Raw genomic sequence first — 22,158 nt, forward strand, 5'->3', positions numbered from 1 at the left:
GAAAAAGACAGAAAGGGAATGAGAAAAACTGAAAGTAGGAAGATCAGTAATAATCTTTCAATAGTCTAAATGGGAGATTATTATGGAATGTGTTACATTCATAGTAGGAGGAGTAGAGATAAATTGATTTTATTGTCAGCATGAAATGTCATTATGAAATATCTAGATAATTAAAATTATGGTTTGGAATTAGGAGAGACAACAGAAGATATAGCTTTGGATATCATTGGTATTAAGAGTAGTTGAAACTCTATATATATATATGTTTGCTTGTGAAGAATATACAGAGTAAGGAAAAACAAAAACCAAGAAATTGATCATGATAGGAGATGTATTAAGAAAAACAGTCTGTGAAAGAATATCCAGCCAAAGAGATTAATCAGGGGTGGTATTAATCAGCTGTGAGGGAAGAACAAGGGGAGAAGTATGTCAGAAAAGCCAAGGGAAGGATCAAAAGACTAGGAATAGACTTACCGTATGACCCAGGAATCCGCTTCTGGGCATATATCCAGAAGGAGCCCTACTTCAGGATGACACCTGCACCCCAATGTTCATAGCAGCACATTTACAATAGCCAAGACATGAAAACAGCCTAAATGTCCATCAAGAGATGACTGGATAAAGAAGAGGTGGTATATTTATACAATGGAATACTATTCAGCAATAAAAAATGACAACATAATGCCATTTGTAGCAACATGGATGCTCCTGGAGAATGTCCTTCTAAGTGAAGTAAGCCAGAAAGAGAAAGAAAGATACCATATGAGATCGCTCATATGGGGAATCTAAAAAAAAAAACAAAAACAGAAACAAAGCATAAATACAAAACAGAAATAGACTCATAGACATAGAATACAAACTTGTGGTTGCCAAGAGGGCGAAGGGTGGGAAGGGATAGACGGGATTTCAAAATTGTAGAATAGATAAACAAGATTATAATGTATAGCACAGGGGAATATACACAAGATCTTACGGTAGCTCACAGAGAAAACAATGTGACAATGAATATATATATGTTCATGTATAACTGAAAAATTGTGCTCTACATTGGAATTTGACACAACATTGTAAAATGATTATAAATCAATAAAAAATGTTTAAAAAAATAAAAATAGAACTAACATATTACCCAGCAAAAAAAAAAAAAAAAAAAAAAAAGCCAAGGGAAGGAATTTTAAGAAGAAAAGTGGTGAGTGAAGTCAACTTCTTTAAAGAGTCTAATGTAATGTGTCATAGGTCACCACGTTTCCATGATGTAGCCTTGATGTTTGTAGCATTCAGAAGTTAAGACTGCAGGTCTAGCTCTGTCCCCTACTCACTATGTGACCTTGGTCAAACTGCTAATTCTTTATCTTGCCTTTTTCATTTGAAAATAGAAAAATAGCTATGTTTATCTTACCTAATTTTAATCTTCATAAAAATTTTTAACACAAATGTTCAGAATAATGCTAGGCGTATAGTAAACAGCTGAAAAATACATTAGTTATTATTGTGAAATTGTCAAGTGATAACTGGAGAACATAAACAGACCTTTCTCAGAACAGACATAAATAGGAACAAGGCAAAGACAAGGCCCTCCATATCTATAAAAATATCAAGGCTTCTTCCAACCAAAGTGGATCATTACTGCATCTTTACTAAGGGTAACTTTAGTCCCTTTTTAGTTCTTCCACCTCCTAGATAGTAATTGTTAAGATAAATATCCAAATTGACCCTTCCTCTTAACAGATCTAATCCAGGCCTCCAATTCCTTAATTTCTCTTTTCAGACATCCAGGAAAATTTCAAACCCTGTAAGAAGTTACTGCAAACTCCCCTTTTCTGAGAAATCTCCATAGCCTTGGATTAAGTTCTTTCTTACTGCAGCAAGTTAATTAAAACTGAATTTGTTTGACTATAAGTGTGTTTCTAAAGATGCTGGCTAGTGAATAACATCAATATTATAATTATTATCATTATCACCTTTGTTGGTCAACAGTGTATTGCATATACTTTAACATAATACTTTGCATCAAAAAGTGCTCAGAAGTATTTGATGAATAATAAAAAAGCAGTGGTCAATTAGGAAGCACTTGGCTTCAAGTAGGGCAGTTTCAGTAGTGGAAAGGCAAATGGAACTGTAGTGGGCTGAAATGTGGCCAGAGGAGAAAAAGAGGAAATAATAATGAGGATTGGCAGCCCACAGCTGTCCATCCACTAGCCACGCCCACCCACCGCATCTCAGAAATTGGGTTGTGTGAGGTAAGAATACAATAGATAGCTACTTGAGGTATGCCCTGTGCAGACATGTTAGACAATGAACTTTAAATCAGAAGGACCTCAGTATCTCATGTCTTTTGAGGTTACTGACTTTTTAAAAATATTTTTCTTCTATTGGTATGACACTCTTGTGATACTATCACTTTTGCAACCCAATAATTTTGAGTCCTCCTTTCATAATATGTAGGGTCTAATTTTATATTCTCATGGAAATCAGAAAATCAAGTTTGGTTGACATGTATATAAACTGGGTGTAAGCTGAGGTAACTTTCTCTCAGGAAAATGCTTAAGTATCAGTGTGTGATTTTGTAGTTTTGATTCAAGCTCATTTTAAAACACCTTGGATCTTGACAAAGTTCCAAATAAGAATTTGTTCTACATATCTAATAGTTAAACAATTTGAAAAGAACAGATTGAGCAAACTTCAAGGGCTCATCAAAACTCACAATACATGAAATAATTAAATTAAAGTTAATTAATTCAAAATAATCAATCCTAATGGTCTTCTTACATTATGAATGTTTCTTCTGTTTCTCAGTTTCTTCATCTGTAAAATAGTATATACATATTTATTTCATAGTATTATGGTGAGAATTAAAAATAATATATATTAAACATGCTATATCTGGTGTGTGCCTGCCAGTTAGCAGACTCTGTCAGTACATGTTAGCAGCTTTCCATTTCCTGACTAAAAAGTGACCAAAATACGGGATCAAGTCTCAGCTTATTAAGCCATGTTTATGTCACACATTAAATGGGTAAGCTGGTAACTTTCTTTAATGCAATAGAGTCTAGATGATTTCTAAAAGCATTTAGACAGAATGTTATTTAAAAGTCAGTTCCTTCTTCAAACCCAATTTACTGTATTAAAATTTTTTTGCTATAGTTTTCCTGAACACCAGAATTAGATGCTAATTGATGACATTTATGTGGATAACATTGGGAAATATATCTTTGCTGTAGACAGTAGTAAAATTAATTTAGTACATATTTGTAATCTAAACAAAACTTTGCTTAGAACACTAGTAAAAAGTCTAATTTATAAATTTTGTGAAGTGATGGTTTGCATATTTTTTATTATTTTTCTATGACTAGTATAGAATTTTCTATTAGATTCAGGTATATATTTCACATTTTCAATTAAAACTGACATTTTAAAGCCTCTTTTTTGAGTAGAGGCAACATAATAAACTATTTTTATTCTTTAGCTTGAAGGCAGGTTATTCTGTTTGCTTAAATTGTTCACTCTTTAGAGCCATCCAGCATTCTGCCTGTTTCTTCTGCCTAAAATAGCAGTCAATTTTAATTAACTTGGTGCACAGAAGTCTTTGGCATTTGTGGAAACTGGGCACACAGCCACTCCTCAAAACACCACTGATCAATTTGCCTAGAAAGAAGTAAAGAAATGGAAGATATTGGCTTTGAAGAGCTTTTGAATGTTATCCTAAAGTTGAACCACTAGAAATTCAAAATTAAAATGTAAAAACAACTTTAACTCAGCTAAAATATAATACTATGTTTTAAAATTATTGATTTAGTAATTATTTGGAATTTTTTATTGGAAATGAATGATGAGTGGTTAAATGCCTAATTTAATTTGTTATTTATTTTTCATATCTACATAAACAGTATTCCCTAGAGTTTTAATGCAACAGTTCTGGAGGAAAGTTGATGGGTTTTGGCAGCGTTCTTGGACTAACTCTCTGAGGAATCATTATGGTGTTAGAGTTGTATATTGTGTTTCAAAGAATAGCAATATTTACTATGATATTATCTCTGAACTATAAACCTCCTGATATTTAAAATACTCAGCTTCTTCTCTTATAAAGCAGGATGTACATGAGTAATAAGACAGATGTCCTTGAATATATGTAAATTATTTTACTATTCTCTCATAAATAAAAAAATACACAAAGCCTTTCAAATATTTTCATTGAGAACATCTTAGAAAAGATACATTTTCTCAGTCTATCCACCATATCTTCCTTTGTTCAACAACATTTTGTTCTTTCATATCAAAGGGGAAAATTTAATATCTATTGCATTAAGAAGAAATCTTGTGATTCTCAAAAGGGTGTCATACTTAATGCCAACAAAGAACGTAAAAGTTAAAATTTCATCCTAAACAATGTTTTACAAAATAAAAACAACTTTAGTTATATACTTTATTGTATCTAGTTCTTTTAAGTGTGAATAGAATACACTGCAAGGTAAACTAAATGGTGCAGGCTTTTTTTCCCCGTTGTTATACATTTTTGATGATCAGTTTTATTAAGTAAAAAATTTTAAAGATGCATTAATTATATAATGTTGACTGGAAATGAGAAAATAATACATTTTTTTCTACAAGTTAATATGACTTGCTATTTCTCTGAGATTTTCCAAGTTGAAAATTTGTGTTGTCATGCATTTCAGTCTTCCTAAACCAAGTGTCAATTTGTGTCACATGGTCAGAATTGAACTGAATGGACTGACCTGAACTTGGTCTACTTGCTGTTACAACTGGTGTGCATCATGCTGAAAGATGAACTGGCAACATATTATAGGAGAATTTGAATATGACAGAAAAAAAACAAAGGTATCATAGCATCCACAGAAGGAGGTATCATAGCATTATACACACACACACATATTTGAGGTCTCATTGTGGTCACTGCTTAATTACTCAAAGGTAGTTAACAGAGTTTATTGAAAAATCCATATTATTTGCTCAGGACAGGAAAATGTTAGGGTGAGAAAAATTTTCAGGGGTGTGTGATAGTGGAGGAAGATCCTCTGTGCAGACTAAAGTAGATTTTAATCTGTGGATATCATTGACGTATTTTTATGAAATCTTATAAAGTAAACTAATGTAGAAAACAGATAAAAGGAGGGACAGCTCAGGTCAAAGAAGTGAGGAGGCCAGGGTTTTTATCTGCTCTCCCCACCCATCATCCTCTGTATTGACTTTTCAAATACATTTGGAAGTCTAGACTTCCAAAGATTAATTTGAAAAACAATGGCCTAATCTATCATGTAGAATTTATATGCACCAATTTTTAAGACAAATGAATTCTTTTGGATTTAGTAGATGTTCAGATTTAAACAAGTCATTTAACATTTACTGCATTTTTCCTTGTTTGTTTTCAGGTCTGTATTAATCCCTACCGCCTGTCTGTCCCCATCTCAGCACATATACATTTGCAAAATTGCTGTGAGAATTATACAGATAAAATAACTTGAACATGCTCTGACAGGAGGATGAGGAGGGGCCATGGGGATTATAATACTTTCCTGAATAGAGTCCCTAGTGGAGAAATGAAGATATTTTGGTATGAACCTGTGTAGGTGGACAAGTCAGGTCAGCTTAACACAGAGTTTGTCTCTTGGGAGGAGAGTGACTCATCCCCAGTATCATCTCATCTGAGAGCCATTTCTGATCCACCAGGATGTGCTGGTGCCACATCTTTCCCCTAAGGGCTTCTTGGTCATTACCCTAGATATGGTATTATTACTGTTTGAGTGTCTTTCTTCTCCACTAGACTATGTGGTAATTCATGACCATTTACATTTATATAATCACATAGCACAGCCTCTTCAAAGCAGCTGATAGCACAGCTCATAGACCAGTCTATGCCTGTTGAAAGACTCGCTAATTGAAAAAATAAATAAGTGATGTGCTCAGTGTAATTACATCATTAAGAATATCTCTTGCATTGCAAAACATGATCAGTGACTCATTAAGCAAGAAAATGTAGTAACAATATTCCTTTTCTGAAGGCCTTTATCTTCTTGGATTTTCTCTCAACCAAAAGTTGAATCATTTTTAAATTATTTGAAATTAGTTTTTAACTAGCTTTGGGGTTATATTAAGCATATTAAGCTTTGGGGTTATGGAAAACAACTGCTTCCTGTTTCTTTCTACCTCACATCTTTACTGTCAATAAACATTTTCTTTTCTCATATTGTCCCTCAGAGTTTACTTTCTCTTTTGATTAATTTTTATAAATTTCATTTATCATTATTCACTAGCTCATCCATTAGTTCATTAAATATTTATTTAGCAGCTGCTATGTGACAATCACTGAAATAAAGTCTGGGAAAATAGAGATGAAAAAGACATGACCCCTGTCCTTAAAACTTATAATCAATTAGAGAAGACAGAAAAAACCCCACAGATATCACTCCTTGTTTCCCCAGCCTTCAGAACTGAGGGCTAAAACCAGAGTCAAAATAACGGTAGCAAGACACTGTCTGTTTTTTCTCTTGCCAACAATTATAGAAAGGCTAGTTTTTTATGGAAGTATTTTAGGGAATCCCAAAGATGGTTAATGTTTGCTCCCAAGCTCAGTTCTTTATGTTATAATGCTGGTAGGGCATTTTATGCCTTGTTATCCATTTTTTGTGGAGGAGCCAGATGTCCACATGCAGGATATGGCATATGTTGATGTTGAATGTACCTGCGAGGCTGTGCTACAGCTGCTCTGTGCTGTGCCACGGCTGGGAATCTGACAGAAGGGTGTCTGAATCAGCCCCTGCTGCCCTCTGCTCTTACACTTATAGTAAAGAGTATTCAGTAGTGACAAAAGGCATGAGAATTGAAATGCAACTAATCTGAGACCACACCTTGCCCCCTCCTTTTACAAAACATAAGCAAAGCCTTCAATATGTTTCCTTAATCTTTCTAAGCCTCAACTTTATCACCTATATAATAAGACTGTCTACTTTGTGGTTTTAGTATGCAGACAATGTATTTGTGTGGCTGCAAATACTTAATTGTAAACTTCCTAAACTCCAGGATTACTGGGGATTTAAGCTTCCCTTTAGATCAGGTGCATGTACTATGTACTATCTCAGTGAACAAACTGGGTAAACGTGAACAGCTGTTAGCTTGCCTTACCACTGACTTCCTCATACTTGTTCCCTTCAAGTAAGGGTATCAGTCTTCACTTCCACAAGCTTTTTCTTTTTCTATTTTAATCATTTTTTCTTAATTCTGAAAGGCTAAAGCAAAAGTGAGCTGGAATCAGTTACATTCTGGCTACTAGATGATAAGGAGTAATTCTGTTTAGAGGGTAGCATGGGAAAATATAATATGCAATAAAATACATGTTTGTAAGAATCATTTGCATACATGTATTTTCCTGTGGGGGGGATGAGACTTAGCTGGACATATCTTGCCCATCTTAAGGAAGTCAATAATTTATGATGCCTTCCCAACCCCAAATATGACACTACTATATCTCCTCTTTGTAACCCTAATCCTAAACCTTCCCTGTCAAGAACTGTGAAGGTTCTGAGACAAGCTAACAAGTCAGCCTACCACTTTTTCGATGCTGGTGGAAAATACAAGACTCATGTCAAAAATAATGTTGAATTTATTACTCATAAAAATATGAGTAGCCAGAATGTCAGCAACTTTCCCTTAATTCCCTCAGTTCCAGTTCTTACCGTATGACATACAAAGGCCCATATGGCACCTGTACAGTATAACGTGTTACATTATAGGAGAGCAACACTAAGCTTAAGGAACCTAAATATTTTATAATGGGCAGTAAGCTGTCCTGCCCTTTGCTCTTTAGGAAAGGCATTCTCTTTATTACACTGTGAAGTAAGTAGCCTGTCCTTGACTCTGGAGGGAGACTCTATCTTCCAAAGCTGTTTGCTATATACTTCTTAAAGAGATGACAAAGGACACAATGTCTTGCTCACAAGATGTGCAGAAACATAGGAGACCCATGGAGACTGACTCAGTCCTTGAACCCTGTCTGACTTTTTAACTTCTTCAATAATTACAACAATTTTAATAATGCATTTGTACATCAGTGCATAAATAAAAGCAATCTTATCAAGTAGCATGTTTTCTGGGGTCTGTGGGAAACCATAATTCAAAAGTGTTCTATTGAAGTTATAACAGTTTTTATGCACATTGTTAACACTTTGTTTTATGTTCTTTCCCCTCACAGCTCCTTCCTTCTGGAATAAAAAGAAAAAAAATGGAATTGCGTCTTCCCTCTGAAAAGGTACATGTTTATTTGTTTTATTTCTATTTTATCCATGATCCAAAACAAACTATCCTATAACCATGAGGTAGTATTTCCCACGTCTCAAGTCATCTTTTGATAGTTGATTCACATTTGTTTACACATTCTGGTTTCTTTTGCTAGACCTTCTGTATAATAGCCTATTGATTTTATTCCTAATCTATGATGCAACCGCAAACAAACATCTACACGTTAAATATCTGTTTATTTTCTTGTTTTAACCAAGCAGTATTTTTAGGAGATTGCATTATAAAAAACAACTAGACTGAAGAGCACGGCCAGTTGCTGGAGGGAATGGACATAGCGTTCCTGTTACTGAACAGTATGTCCATTATTGTAACTAGAACAGATTGCTTACAGTAGCAGAATTCGCACAGTTGCTCATTGGTCATAATGGATCTGGGGCTGTGGGGAAGGCAGTGATATTGTCCAAGGTTGGTATTTTTTCTTACATGCATGGCATTTCTAAATAAATGAGAAAAGCTGTAGAATAACTACCCTGCCCTTGCTTATTATAAACCATTCACATTTTGGCATTAGAGATATGAATAGGCCCTCAAAGAAAGAATGGATTCTAATTCAACAACAGAAAGAGACCACTGGCCAACGGAGGGAAAAAATGTATGAAACTACATTATTTCTAGGATTGGACTGCTCTACCAGTTAGAAGTGAGGGAGAACATCTGCTACTGATTTGGTTGGAAATTTTTGTTTTTCAAAGTTAGCAGGAGGGAGTAAAGATAAAAAGAAAAAAATACTAATTATTTGGGTTCATCCAAAAAGTAGGTACATTTTCTCCAATACACTGGAGTGACTATAGCTGTTTCCTAATCAGATCCATAGGTGCTTAAATCTGAACATCCCAGTTAATCCAATGACAATTCTTTAATGTATGTTTCATATTAAGTGCAAGGTAGAGCATTGTGCCATGAGCCTAATTTCCTAATTTTGTTTTACATATTACAATATTTGAGAAATTACAAAATAAAAGTAAAGTAGATTTCAAGCCCAAGCTAAACTTTTTTGTAGTGTGTGTGTGTGTGTGTTGGCAGAACGGTGGCTGAACTTAACTTGAAATTCTTAATAGACATGCTCACTTCCTTCATGTTTATGTGACTTAAAATCTTCCTCTTAAAACTATATGCAGCAAGATATCAAAATAAGAATTTAAGATCATTGTTGGGCTATATAGAAAGCCCATCAGGTCTGTTTACATGACAGAGATAAAGTGATCTTTTGGGAAATGTGTTTTGTTTACTTTATGCTCTAGATCTAATGCTGTTCTCATTTAGAGATTGTGGCAGATTCCAACAAAATAAAACCCATAAAAATGGGAAAAAAAATTTCACTAAGATCTCTCAAACCTTGGAAGCACAAAGAAGTATATTTTGATCTATGTATGTTATGAAGCTTTCTGACTGCAGCTGGGGAGTCAGTAGCCTGATCAATTGGCTCTTTGCATCACTGTGACAACATCAGCAAACATTGTGTGAAGGATATCCTCCATTTGCTTCTACAGACCAACACCTTACCCTTCTCTGTTAGCCAAAAACTCTGACCTCTATCACACAGGCTCACTGGCCTCGTACACAAAACTCATAAATTTTCTCTTTGATTTATTTGGATAATAACATTTGATATTGATAGACTACAATGCTAGCTAGAAATTTAGGACCCCTATCATGAGAATCTGGATAAAAATCAAAACAATTTTATTTATAAAAATAATTTAGTAAGTTTTAAGTTAGGAGTAAAAAAGTTGAATATTTGAATAAGTACCTACCAAGTAAAATATAATCTCAGCAGCTCTGTTTGGATGGGATATAGCTTACATTTGAAGAAAATATAGAAAAAGGAGAGCAACTCTGGTTTTGTTTTTTTTTAATCTTGGTCCAAGGAAATAGTTTAACTATTTTATGTCTATTTTAAATAACAGCAAAAAATGCAAATTACAAGCACACATTTTTCTTGTATCCAGAGTTCTATTTCAGAATAGAACTGCAAAAATAATGCTACCCCACTGTGTAAAGGAAATGAGAAATTCAGAGACCATTAAGGGGGATTGTGAATTTATATACTGCATTAGCACCAAAGGATACAACATGGCTATGTCTTAAAAATTCAATGTTTAATGGCACTTGGATTTCCACCACTATCTGTCTGAGATATTAAATCCATGGTGGGGTCATAATGTATCTTATCTTGCCAAAGAGTTTTGAGATGATTTTTTTCCTTGTCAGTTTCTCACTTTGTTTACACAGTTTTATTTATTTAACAATGAAGAAATTGTTTACTTTGAACCCTCTGAACACAGGAAACACAATAGCACTTATGTTCTTGTCTGAGTAAACCATAGTGAAGTCAGATAAAAACTGTCTATATTGTTTGAGGGTGCTAGTTCCAGATGTTTTTGTCCAGCATCTGTTATTACTGAGAATTAAGTAAAGACAGTAGAATTCTGTCTCTCCTTTTTTACTTCATTCCATTTTCATGTTGCCTAGCCTCTGCCCCACCTTCAAAAGAGAAAAGAGTAAATTGGCACATTTAAAATCTATCTATCTGTATATACACATATATACGTTCAAATGTTAATTTTAGGTCTTTTCAAATTTCTTATAAAAACAGTGCTTGTGTTTGTATATGTTTGTGTTTCATGCCTTTAGTATTTAGTCATTCAGATTTCAAAAATTTGTGAAAGATGGTTTTTAATAGATTCTGAAAATAAATGATACCCAATTTATGAAGAGAAGGTCCAGACTCAAATACAGAATATTTTATTCAATAGATTTATTCATCAATTTCTTCTTCTTTATTAATATATTGGTGAAATTTCATTTTCTGCTATGTGTAGTTTTTTAGTGAAATATATTGGTATTTCTATTGTAGGGGAGCAAAATTTGACACTCCCAAAATTTGTTTTTGATATGAGTATTAATTTAGGCTGATTATTTTTAAGAAACAGAGGACTCAAAATTTTTTTGTGTTATCTCTCTCTTAACTGCCTAAACAAATTTAGATAGAGGATCTGTTTCCAGAATAGAGCTATCACCAGAGATATTTGCAAAGAATATTGACTAGGTAGGGTGAGGGAAACAGCAGGGCCTAGAGATCACAGTTCACTTTGTGTGCCATTGTTTCTGCTTGGCTCAGCAAAATTTGTTTACCAGACATTTGATTTTCCATTTCCATGTGAATTATCTTCCCTGTCTTTGAAGTCTCAAACCACTATCCTCATCATTTTCTTTTGAATTTAGCTGAGGAAGGTATTTAAAGTAAGGGTTTCATCCATTTTGTTGGTTAAATTACTCAATTTTCCTGGATCCCTCCAATATATACATGTTATTAAAATTTTGTTGAATTTTACCTTGTTAATCTGTCTCGTGTCAATTTAATTCTTAGACCAGGCAATGAGCTTAGAAGGGTAGAGGAAAATGTCTTTCTCCCTGACAGTATCAGGTATAAAGACAAAAATTACACACTTCTGAAATTTTCACTATTGTTCTGGTTTCACACTGGTGCTCTGTGCCACGTGCATTTTACGCCTCACATGATTAGTAGTAACTCAAGCAGTAATGAATAAACTGAATGGAAATTAAGGAAATAATTTTATTTACAATAAAAACACTTGGAACACATTAGTCATGAAATATGTAGCTCACTCTGAGTATTGCCATCTTTACAATATGAACTCTTTCAATCTACATGCATGAGATATACTTCATGCAGGTCTCCTTACAGTTTCTTTTAGGAATGTTTTGTAGTTTTCAGGGGATAAGTCTGCAAACCCAATTTTATTTTTCTCACAAAATGAAGGCCGATAATTTCATTTCTTTTCCTTGTCCAATTGCTTTGGTTAGGACTTCCAATACTATGTTGAATAAATGTAGTGACTATGGGCATTCTTGTCTTGTTCCTGATCTTAAAGGAAATGCTTTTAGCTTTTCAGCATTGAGTCTGATGTTAGCTGTGGGCTTATCTTATATGGCCTTTATTATGTTGAAATATGTTCCCTCTATATCCACTTTTGGAGAGCTTTTATAATAAAATGGATGTTGAATTTTGTCAAAAATTTTTTCTGCACTTACTGAGATGATTATATGTTTTTATTCTTCAGTTTGTTAATCTAGTATATCACATTTATTGATTTGCTAATATTGAACCATCCTTGCCTCCCTGGAATAAATCCCACTTGACCATGATCCTTTTAATGTATTGTTGAATTTGGTTTTCTGATATTTTCTTGAGAATTTTTGCATCTATGTTCATCAGAGATACTGGCCTATATTTTATTTTTTTGAAGGGAGTATATCTTTGTCTGGTTTTGGTGTTAGAGTGATGCTGGCCTTGTAAAGTGAATTTGAAATCATTTCTTCCTCTGCAATTTTTGGAATAGTTTGAGAAAATAGGTGCTAACTCTTCTCTAAGTGTTTGGCAGAATTCACCTGTGAAGTCCTGGACTTTTTTTTTGTTGAGAGATATTTGTGTTTGTTTGTTTTGTTTTATTACTGATTCAATTTCATTCATTACTTGTAATGGGTCTTTTTATACTTTCTATTTCTTCCTGGTTCAGTCTTAGTAGAGTATACATTTCTAGATATTTGTTCATTTCTTCTAGGCTATCCATTTTATTGGCATATACTTGCTCATAGTAGTCTCTTATGATCCTTTGTATTCCTGTGGTGTTGATTGTAACTTCTCCCTTTTCATTTCTGATTTTACAAAAGCAAAAATAAACAAATGAGACCTAATTAAATTTAAAAGTTTTTGCACAGCAAAGGAAACCACTGACAAAATGAAAAGACAACCTACTAAGTGGGAGAAAATATTTACACATGTTATGATTGATGAGGGGTTCATATCCAAAAAATATAAATAACTCATACAACTCAACATCAAAATAGCAAATAACCTGATTAAAAAATGAGCAGAAGAGCTGAATAGATTTTTCCCAAAGAAGGCATTTAGACAGCCAATAGGCACATGAAAAGATGCTAACCATCACTGGTCATCAGAGAAATGCAAATTACAACCACAATGAGATATTACCTCACAACTGCCAGAATGTCTATCATCACAAAGACCACAAATAAAAAATGTTAATGAGGATGTGGAGAAAAGGGAACCTCAGTATAACTGTTAGTGAGAATATAAATTGGTGCAGCCACTGTGGAAAACAGTATGGAAGTTCCTCCATAAATGAAAAATAGAACTACCAGATGATCCAGCTATTCCACTCCTGGGTATATATCTGAAAAAAATGGAAACATTAATTCAAAAAAGATATATGGACTGTAATGTTTATAGCAGCAGTATTTACAATGGTCAAGATATGGAAGCAACTTAAATTTTCATCAACAAATGAATGGATAATTCATCTGTTAATGTGCACTTAGGATGCTTTCATATCATAGCAATTATAAATAATGTTGCTTTTAATAGGGGTATGTATCTTTTTGAATCAATTCTTATTTTGTGGTTGGCTTTATTCCTTTGATAACTATGTAAGTTTAAAAAGCTAAAGCTCTAAATGTTCTTAGAAACAATGAACAGTACATATATGTAACTTTTAAAAATATGAGCAGTATAATGTGTATATGTATTTACATGCAAGGTATTGTATATGTGCAGTCAAATTGTAACAATTTTACCTAATAAAGCTGAAAAATGAAAAAAAAACAAAAAAAAGAATGGCTAAAGAAGATAAAAAATGAATAGTATACACACATACATACACATATATAATGGAATACTACTTAGCCATAGGAAAGAATAAAATTTTGCCATTTGCAACAACATAGATAGACCTGGCAGATGAAATAAGTCAGGCAGAGAAGAACAAATACTGTATGTTATCATTTATATGTGGAATCTAAAAAAATAAGCTGATGAATATAACAAAAATGAGACAGCCTCACAAATGTAGAGAATGAACTAGTAGTTACCAGTGGGGAGAAGGAAGAGGGTAGGGACAAGACAGCGGTAGGGAAATAGAGATACAAACTACTATGTATAAAACAAATAAGCTACAGGGATATACTGTGTATCACAGGGAATACAGCCAATATTTTATAGTAAGTATAAATGGAGTTTAACCTTTAAAAATGGTGAATCACTATGTTGTATACCTGAAACTTATGTAATATTGTGCATCAGGTATACCTCAGTTTAAAAAAAAGCCAGTTCTTATGGAATTTCTGGGGAACCTGAATAGTCAAAACAATCTTGAAAAAACATAGTTGTAGGACTTACACAACTCAGTTTTAAAACTTACGGGTAGACTACAGTAATTGAAACTGTGGTACTGGTATAAAGATTTCCATATAGTCAATGGGATAGAATTAAGAGCCCAAAAATAAACCCATACTGTCTATGTCTAATTGATTCTTCACTAGGATCCTAAGATGATTCAGTGGAGGTAAGTTAGTCTCTTTAACAAATGGTGCTTGGACAATTGGTTATCCACCAGCAGAAGAAAGCAATTAGACTCTTACCTCACAACATGTAAAAATTTAATTCAGTATGGATCCAAATACTTAAATATAAGAGCTAAAACTTAGAAAAAAACTTAGGAGTAAATCTTTGTGACCTTGGATTTAACAGTGGTTTCTTAGATGTGATACAAAAACCATAAAAAAAAAGAAAAATAGGTAAATTGGAATTGATAAAAATTTAAAATATTTGTGAATCACAGGACACTCAGTAAACTGAAAAGACAGCCCACTGAATGGGAAAATATCTGCAGATTATACATTTTATAAGTGTCCATAGTCTAGAATATATAAAGAACACTTATAGGTCAACAGTAAAAAGACAAACAACCCAACCAATAAATTGACAAAGATCATGAGTAGACATTTCTCCAGAGAAGATTTACAAATAGCCAAGAAGCACACAAAAATATGTTCAACATCATTAGTCATTAGAGAAATGCAAATCAAAACTACAATGAGAGACAACTTAATATTTAATAGGATGGCTATGATGTTTTTTAAAAGGGGGAAAATATTCAGTGTTACTGAGAATTTGGAGAAATTAGAACCCTTATACATTTCTGGTGAGATGTAAAATAATGTAGCCACTTTGGAGAACAGTTTGGCAGTTCCTCAGTAAGTTAAATATAGGCTTTCCATGCATAGCATAACTATAGTTAATAATAATGTATTTATACTTGAAATTTGCTAAGAGAGTATATTTCAGGTGTTCTCACCAAGAGAAAAAAGAAAAAAATAGTGTAACTCTGTGAGGTTATGGATATATTAATTAATTAGCTTGATTGTGGTAATTATTTCACGATGTATACATATATCGGAACGTTAGATTGAATCACCTAAATATATGCAAATTTTACTTGTTGATCATACCTCAATAAAACCGAAAGAAAAAAGAAACAGAAAAGTCTGTCAAAGTAAAAATCAAAGCCATACAAAAGAAAATTATCCCTGAAAAATATCTCCAGTTCTGGACAGTTTTACTGGTCTCTTCATTTCTTTCAAACCTTTGTTTCCTGCTATGTAGATTGTTCCAGGGCAAAGTAATGCAAAAATCTCCAGTATCACTCTGTGAATATTATATGCATACCAAACCCTGATAAACTTAAAGATGAAATATTGCCTGTAAGTATATATGTAAATATTTTCAAGAAGATAATGAAAATCAAGTCCAGCACAAAAGAACCATAATCATTGGTAGGAGTGTAAATTAATTTGGATGATAGAACATAAGCCTTAAACATGTTTTTCCTTATAGTGCAGTTTCTTTACTTTTAGAACTTTAATCAGAGATGGCCTTAATTATCAGATAGAAGTATTTTTATCACATATTTATAATAATTGCAATGAATTAATGATAAATTAGAGAAAATCAAATTATCCCACAGGGTATTTCCCACATTGCCTCCAATGAGTCTGTTTTGATTAGAAGCATTAAATATTTTTAGGTAAGTCATATATGAAAAAATACATAATTTTTATAATTAGGAAACTATTAAAGTATTTTCAGTTTCAGTTACAATAACTTTATACTCAAAGGGAAATAATGGTAAGAGGGAGAAGATGGGAACATCCCCTAATTATAATGCATTAATTATGGACTGACTTTGGTGTTTCTGGGGAAAAAAATACAGTAACATTTCAAAAAGGTAAGGCAGCTGCCTGATTGGAGACAGCTGCCTGATTGGAGACAGCTTTAGCTATTTGGAACAAAAATAAACTGATAGGGTAGCTATTTGTCAAATAAGCCTTGAACTTGAACTCTGCTCTTTGCTCAAACTGTGCTGTACATCTTCCCTCTCACATGTACTAGTCAAAATTGTACCTATTCTACTCACAAAACACTTTGCACTACTTACATAGATTCCTAGATTATAGCTATTTGTGAACATACTTCACCTCACTTTCTGACTCTTAGAAGACAAGAAGCCTTATTCTGTTCATCGCTGTGTCTCTCACAGCAACAGGTAGCACTGTGCCTGGCATTTAGCAAGTGATTGATAAATATGTGACAAATAAGTAAATGTTGACTAAATTGGGTCTCTTGTCAGGGTCTTGTTTTTTGTTTTTTGTTTTTTGTTTTTTTAGTTTTTTATTCCAGTTTTCTGAAGTTTTCAGGGAACTCAATAATTCAGTGAAAGGATTAGAATTTCTGGGATGAAAGCCTGACACAGATATTGCTAAATCACACAGCACACCGTGCATGGAGGCTGTACCTATATTTATTCTGTTTTTCCCTTTATTTGCCTATTTCCTATCAGTTCCATTTCTGCCATGCTGGCTTCAACTCTGTGCTGTGAAGGCTAGAATTCTGCATTCTCCATCTCCTAGACTTCCATTTAGGTTCTGCCAATGGAAGTCACTGGCAAGAAATTGAAATTGTGGAGGGAAAAATTATGTTCCTATTATTTTTTTCTGTTTTAACAATGGTTCTGATGAGAGTGGACCACTGCACATAGCAGCAGGAAGCATCTGAACCCAGCATCCCTAGCATTGAGGGCTGTGCTAGTCCTGCTGGCTGGTTGGTGGCTTCTGGTGGTTCTGGCAGAAGCACTGGTACTTTCATTGGTGGCATGGGGTCTTATTCTGAATATCACCTCTAGGTCAGTGTAGAAACCTGTCTTTGTTTGTTCTGTTATAACAAAATACCATTGACTGGGTGGTTTATAAACAACATAAATTTATTGCTTACCATTCTGGAGGCTGGGAAGTCCATGATCAAGGCACTGGCTGACTTAGTGTCCCGTGAAGGCCAGCTTCCTGCTTCCTAGATGGTGGTCTTTTCCCCAAGTCCTCATGTGGTTGAAGGGGTGAAGGAGCTCTCTCTGGTCTCTTTTATAAGGCTACCAATCCCATTCACAAGGGTTCCACCCTCATGACCTACTCACCTCCCACAGGCCTCTCCTCCAAATACCGCACACTGGGGATTAGGTTTCAACATATGAATTTTGGGGTGACATAGACATTCATTCTATAGCAAAACCTAAGATATGGGATGTCAAAAGAAAGTAGTGCCAAGAAAAATTGATGACCCACACATACTTGGTTAGCACTGTATTATTTTATTTCCATCACCAGGCTGAGTAGGACGTGACCTAGTGGCTCTGAGGATGTGTGACAAGTATTCACTACTTAATTTGAGTCAGCGAGTCTTTCTTTCTCTCTCCAGCTCAGCCACCACTGTCTGACCTTTGACAGCAAGTTAGCTTCCTGTAAGAAAGCTGCAGTTGCCTCACCGCTGACTGGGTCATCCATAACAAAAGTAGATCAGTGTTTTCTAGAGGTATGCAGGGAAGTCAGTGCTCAGAGATGCAGGGCCAGCTGGGCTTTCATGCTGAAATTATTCTTCGGGGGTTGGGAGTACATCAGGCAAGGGTGTTAATAAACATCCTATAGGTGCTTCCGTAGACTTTCTCTTAAACACAAACAGCATGTTTACATTGCTTGTTTTTGAGGGTAAAGACATTTTCTTTTTTCAGGAAACAATCCTCAAAAACATGTTCAAGTATAAGTTTCCATAAATATATTTGTAGCATTTCTTAATAAGAGCATGATTACAATTTGATAAAGCTGGGCGGAAACACCCTGTCAAAGCAAGTTTACTTTTGGTGGAGGTGAGGCGAGTGTTTTACATACTGACCACGTCACATGATGGTTCCCACAGCAGGAGTATAGTTCCACCAGTGTCATGGTGAGTGATCTCTCTCAAGACTGTTTCCTCTCTTTTGTTCAAAAGGCTGAAAGCTGCTTTCTGCAGTTACCCATCTCAGGGCTACCTCTCAGATCACCCATTTATTCTTTTAGTCCTTCTATCATTTTTTAGACCTAAATCTTATTATTAAATTCTCTCTGCTCTCTGACCTTAGCGTGGTTCTTTCCTTCTTTCCCTCCTTTCATTTCTGTAACTGAACTATGACACACAATACTAGTATGAAACATCCCACAGATTTAAAATTCTTCTTAGTGATAACATTTAGGAAATAAGGAGAAGCAAATTAATGTAATAAAATGATTCAAGAGTTTGACTGACAATGGGTTAAATATATTGAACAAATATTTGAGACATTCCCATGAACTAGGCACTGAGATAAGAATACAGCATAAGCTTTATCACACCTCTGTGATGATGGTACTCATAGAATGCATATTTTACATATACTGATACTGAGAAATAAGCATGCTAAGGAAACTCCCCAAGGTCATACAGTTGGAGAGTTACATAACCGAGACTCAATCATGGGTATGCATCTTCATTAATTGATACTCATAAATAGTAATAAGTAATTCACATTGATATTGATAATGCATATTTATTAATTAATAATTATTTATTAAATGCCTGTTATCAGACACTAAGGCTGTATGTATTACAGCCTTGATGGAATTGAAGAAAAAAATCTGAATGCAGTGTAACACCCAGACCCTTACAAACACTCTTACACCACCTTTCACAGCAGGGCAAACCAGAGGCACAGTTAGCTGCTCTTACCTCAGTCCTGTTCTGATAATAATATATTTTTCAGATCTTTATTAGGAATAGGGAAACATATCAAAGTAGTATTCTTTAAAGACAACTGAAGGCATCTCATGAATAGTTGTCAGTTGGTGATAACTGTATTTTCAGAATTTTGTTTCACTATGATATCATTCCCCAGAGGGCATTTTGTAGCCTTCTGGTGGTTCCTGCAATACTTTCAGAGGGTCTGCAATGTCAAAATTATTTATGCAGTAATATGATGACATTATGTTACCTTTTCTCTGTGCCTTTTTTGTTGTTTGATAATTTCATTGATGGTGAAACAACTGTGGTGGAAAAACCTGCTGATAAATTAGCCCAAAACAAGGCAGTGGACCCCAAATGTACTAGTGTTATATATTCCTCTTCAACCTAAACTATGAAAAATTTAAAACTCAGTTTCACTTAAGATTGTCCTTAAAGATACACTAAGAACAATTTTATTAAATCTCAATGTTTGTGTTCCTGTGTTTTTAATATTTTGTAACAAAATGAAAAATATGCATAAATCATTTCTACTGTATAATGAAGTGTGATGCCTAACTAAAGGAAAAGCACTTGTGCAGTTGTAATAGTAGCTGATTTAACTGCTTTTTTTCATGGAAAGTTGTTTTTACTTGAAAAAGGAAAACTAACAGACAACCAACAGTTAACCAGACTTGAGTATTTGACATACATTTTCTCAGCAATGAAGAGTCTGTAACTTCAAGGAAAATAACTGACAGTATCTTTTTCAATGATAAAATGTGGGCCTTCAAGTGAAAATTAGAGTTTTGGAAAACTTGCATTATTCCCCTGGGGGTTTGAAAGCTTCCAGAACCTTAAATACTTGACAAATAAGATTGGTTGTAATATTTAGAATATGGATTTTTTTGCTGTGTAATGAAATGCGTCAAACATTTGGAAGATCTGCATAACTCAGTGAACTGGTATTTCTAAAATAATCAATGTCTGATGTTACCAAAATTATGCATGAATAAAAGATCCATGTAAAGTGCAAGACACATCAGTCAGTTTCATGGAGTTTTAGATTGCTGACTTTTGCTGTGGTATCAGTTATCACGTTTCCACAATTTTCATACCTCTAGTATCTATGTGATGCTGGTTTCTGTATTTACCTCAACCAAGACAACCACGTCCTCCTGCAGATTGAATGTAGAAGCAGATATGAGAAAGAGACTGTCTTATGTTTAGCCAGTCATTACAGATATGTGAAAGTATTTAATACAGTGTCATCCTCCCTAAAGGCTTTTATTTGAAAAATAATTATTTTTATTAAAAATATGTGTGCAAATATATAATGTAGTTATTATTTTACAAGTATTTCCCTCAGTGTTAATACATAACATGATAAATACTAATAGGTATAGCACACATGAACATCTCCATATAGTCCTCGATAATTTTTAAGCAGTTTGAAAGGGTGTTATTTTGCAGCCTCAGGAGTCCCCTGGGTGAAATCTGAAACTGAAACACGGAGGGCAAGGAGAGATCGAAGGAAGAGGCATGCCACCCCAGACTGGTAGATGGCAGGTCTAACAAGCATGGGAACTTCCATACAAGGCTTGTCTTGGGTGCTACAAGTAGATCTCTACACACCAGGCCAGAATCTTAAAGTTTATTTAGAGGCCTAACTGGGGCTCAGCTACGTATTTAGTCCAGACGATCTCAGCATCTCCTTACCCTCTCAAAGCCACGTCCTTGAAACAGCTCCCAGTGTGGCAGTGGTGGGCAGAATGTACATTCCTATGACTGAAGAGTGGGTGAGGAGGTGAGGAGCCTCCAATTGCCCAGGTCCAGCTTTTGGGTCACCTGGCAGTCACATCCTCTGGATGACTTCCTCTGACAAGAAAAGTCATTAGTAGGTGATGGGATTAATTTTTGCCAGGATTAGATGTTTCCCTCAGTTTAATTAGTGTAGTTATTCTTGGGAGAGAACAGCAGTCCTCTTCTATGTGTCTTTGCTAAATAACAGAGCCATAGTCCCTCCTCCCACAGGTAGAAAGGAAATGAGTGTCTGCTGTTTGCGTGTTGAAAATTAACACATTGAATGAGCTCCACATGGCTTCCGGGAATGGGTAACATCTGAATCAGGAATTCTTATTTTCCTGTGGTACTTGGACCTGGCTCTGTTGAGGCTTACCTTCTAACCCCTGGCTATTTCTAGTTTCCTATATTTATTCCTTTCTCCTATTTCTTTTTTTTTTAACATCTTAATTTATTTTATTTCTTTTCAAGTTAAAGATGCATTGAAAAATAAACCAGTGAAGAGAAATGAGAGGGCCAGAGCAGGGGCATCCCAGGCTGGGAGCAGGCAAGCATAGCCTCCAAGCCTAGTACTTGTCCTGCCTCAGCCAGGTCACATTGGAAGAGAACTGTCAGCCACTCTGTCAATGCCAAAGCCTGAGTGATGTCCTGGCAGGAGAGACCAGCCACCTTTGCCACTCTCCCCAACAACCCCCAGCTTGGAGAGCAGTGTTTCCAGCAGGAGCCCAGAGTGGGATGTGGGCTGGCTCTGTGAGGTATTGCGAGTTGATGACCAGGTCTCCTATTTCTTTTTAATTTTATTTGCAGGAATTCTCTCCCTTCTCTCTTTCTTCCATCCCTTCCCTATTCCACCCCTGCCCCGCCCTTTCTTTCTAACATTAATGCAGTATTAGTGGAACCAGTTTAAAAAGGCTTATGTATATGATCAGGCTATTAGGTAATATTGGATCTTTGGAAAATATTTTAATTGTATTATCTCCAAGATTATCTTCATTTTTTAACCACTCTCATTTAATGGTGGAATAGGCAACTCTAGTTGTAATAACTATATTATATAAAAAGTGACAAGAAAATCACATAATCCTTTTGATGCATGTAATAGACTC

The sequence above is a fragment of the Camelus bactrianus genome, chromosome 28, assembly GCF_048773025.1.
Source record: "Camelus bactrianus isolate YW-2024 breed Bactrian camel chromosome 28, ASM4877302v1, whole genome shotgun sequence".
Lineage (NCBI taxonomy): Eukaryota > Metazoa > Chordata > Mammalia > Artiodactyla > Camelidae > Camelus > Camelus bactrianus.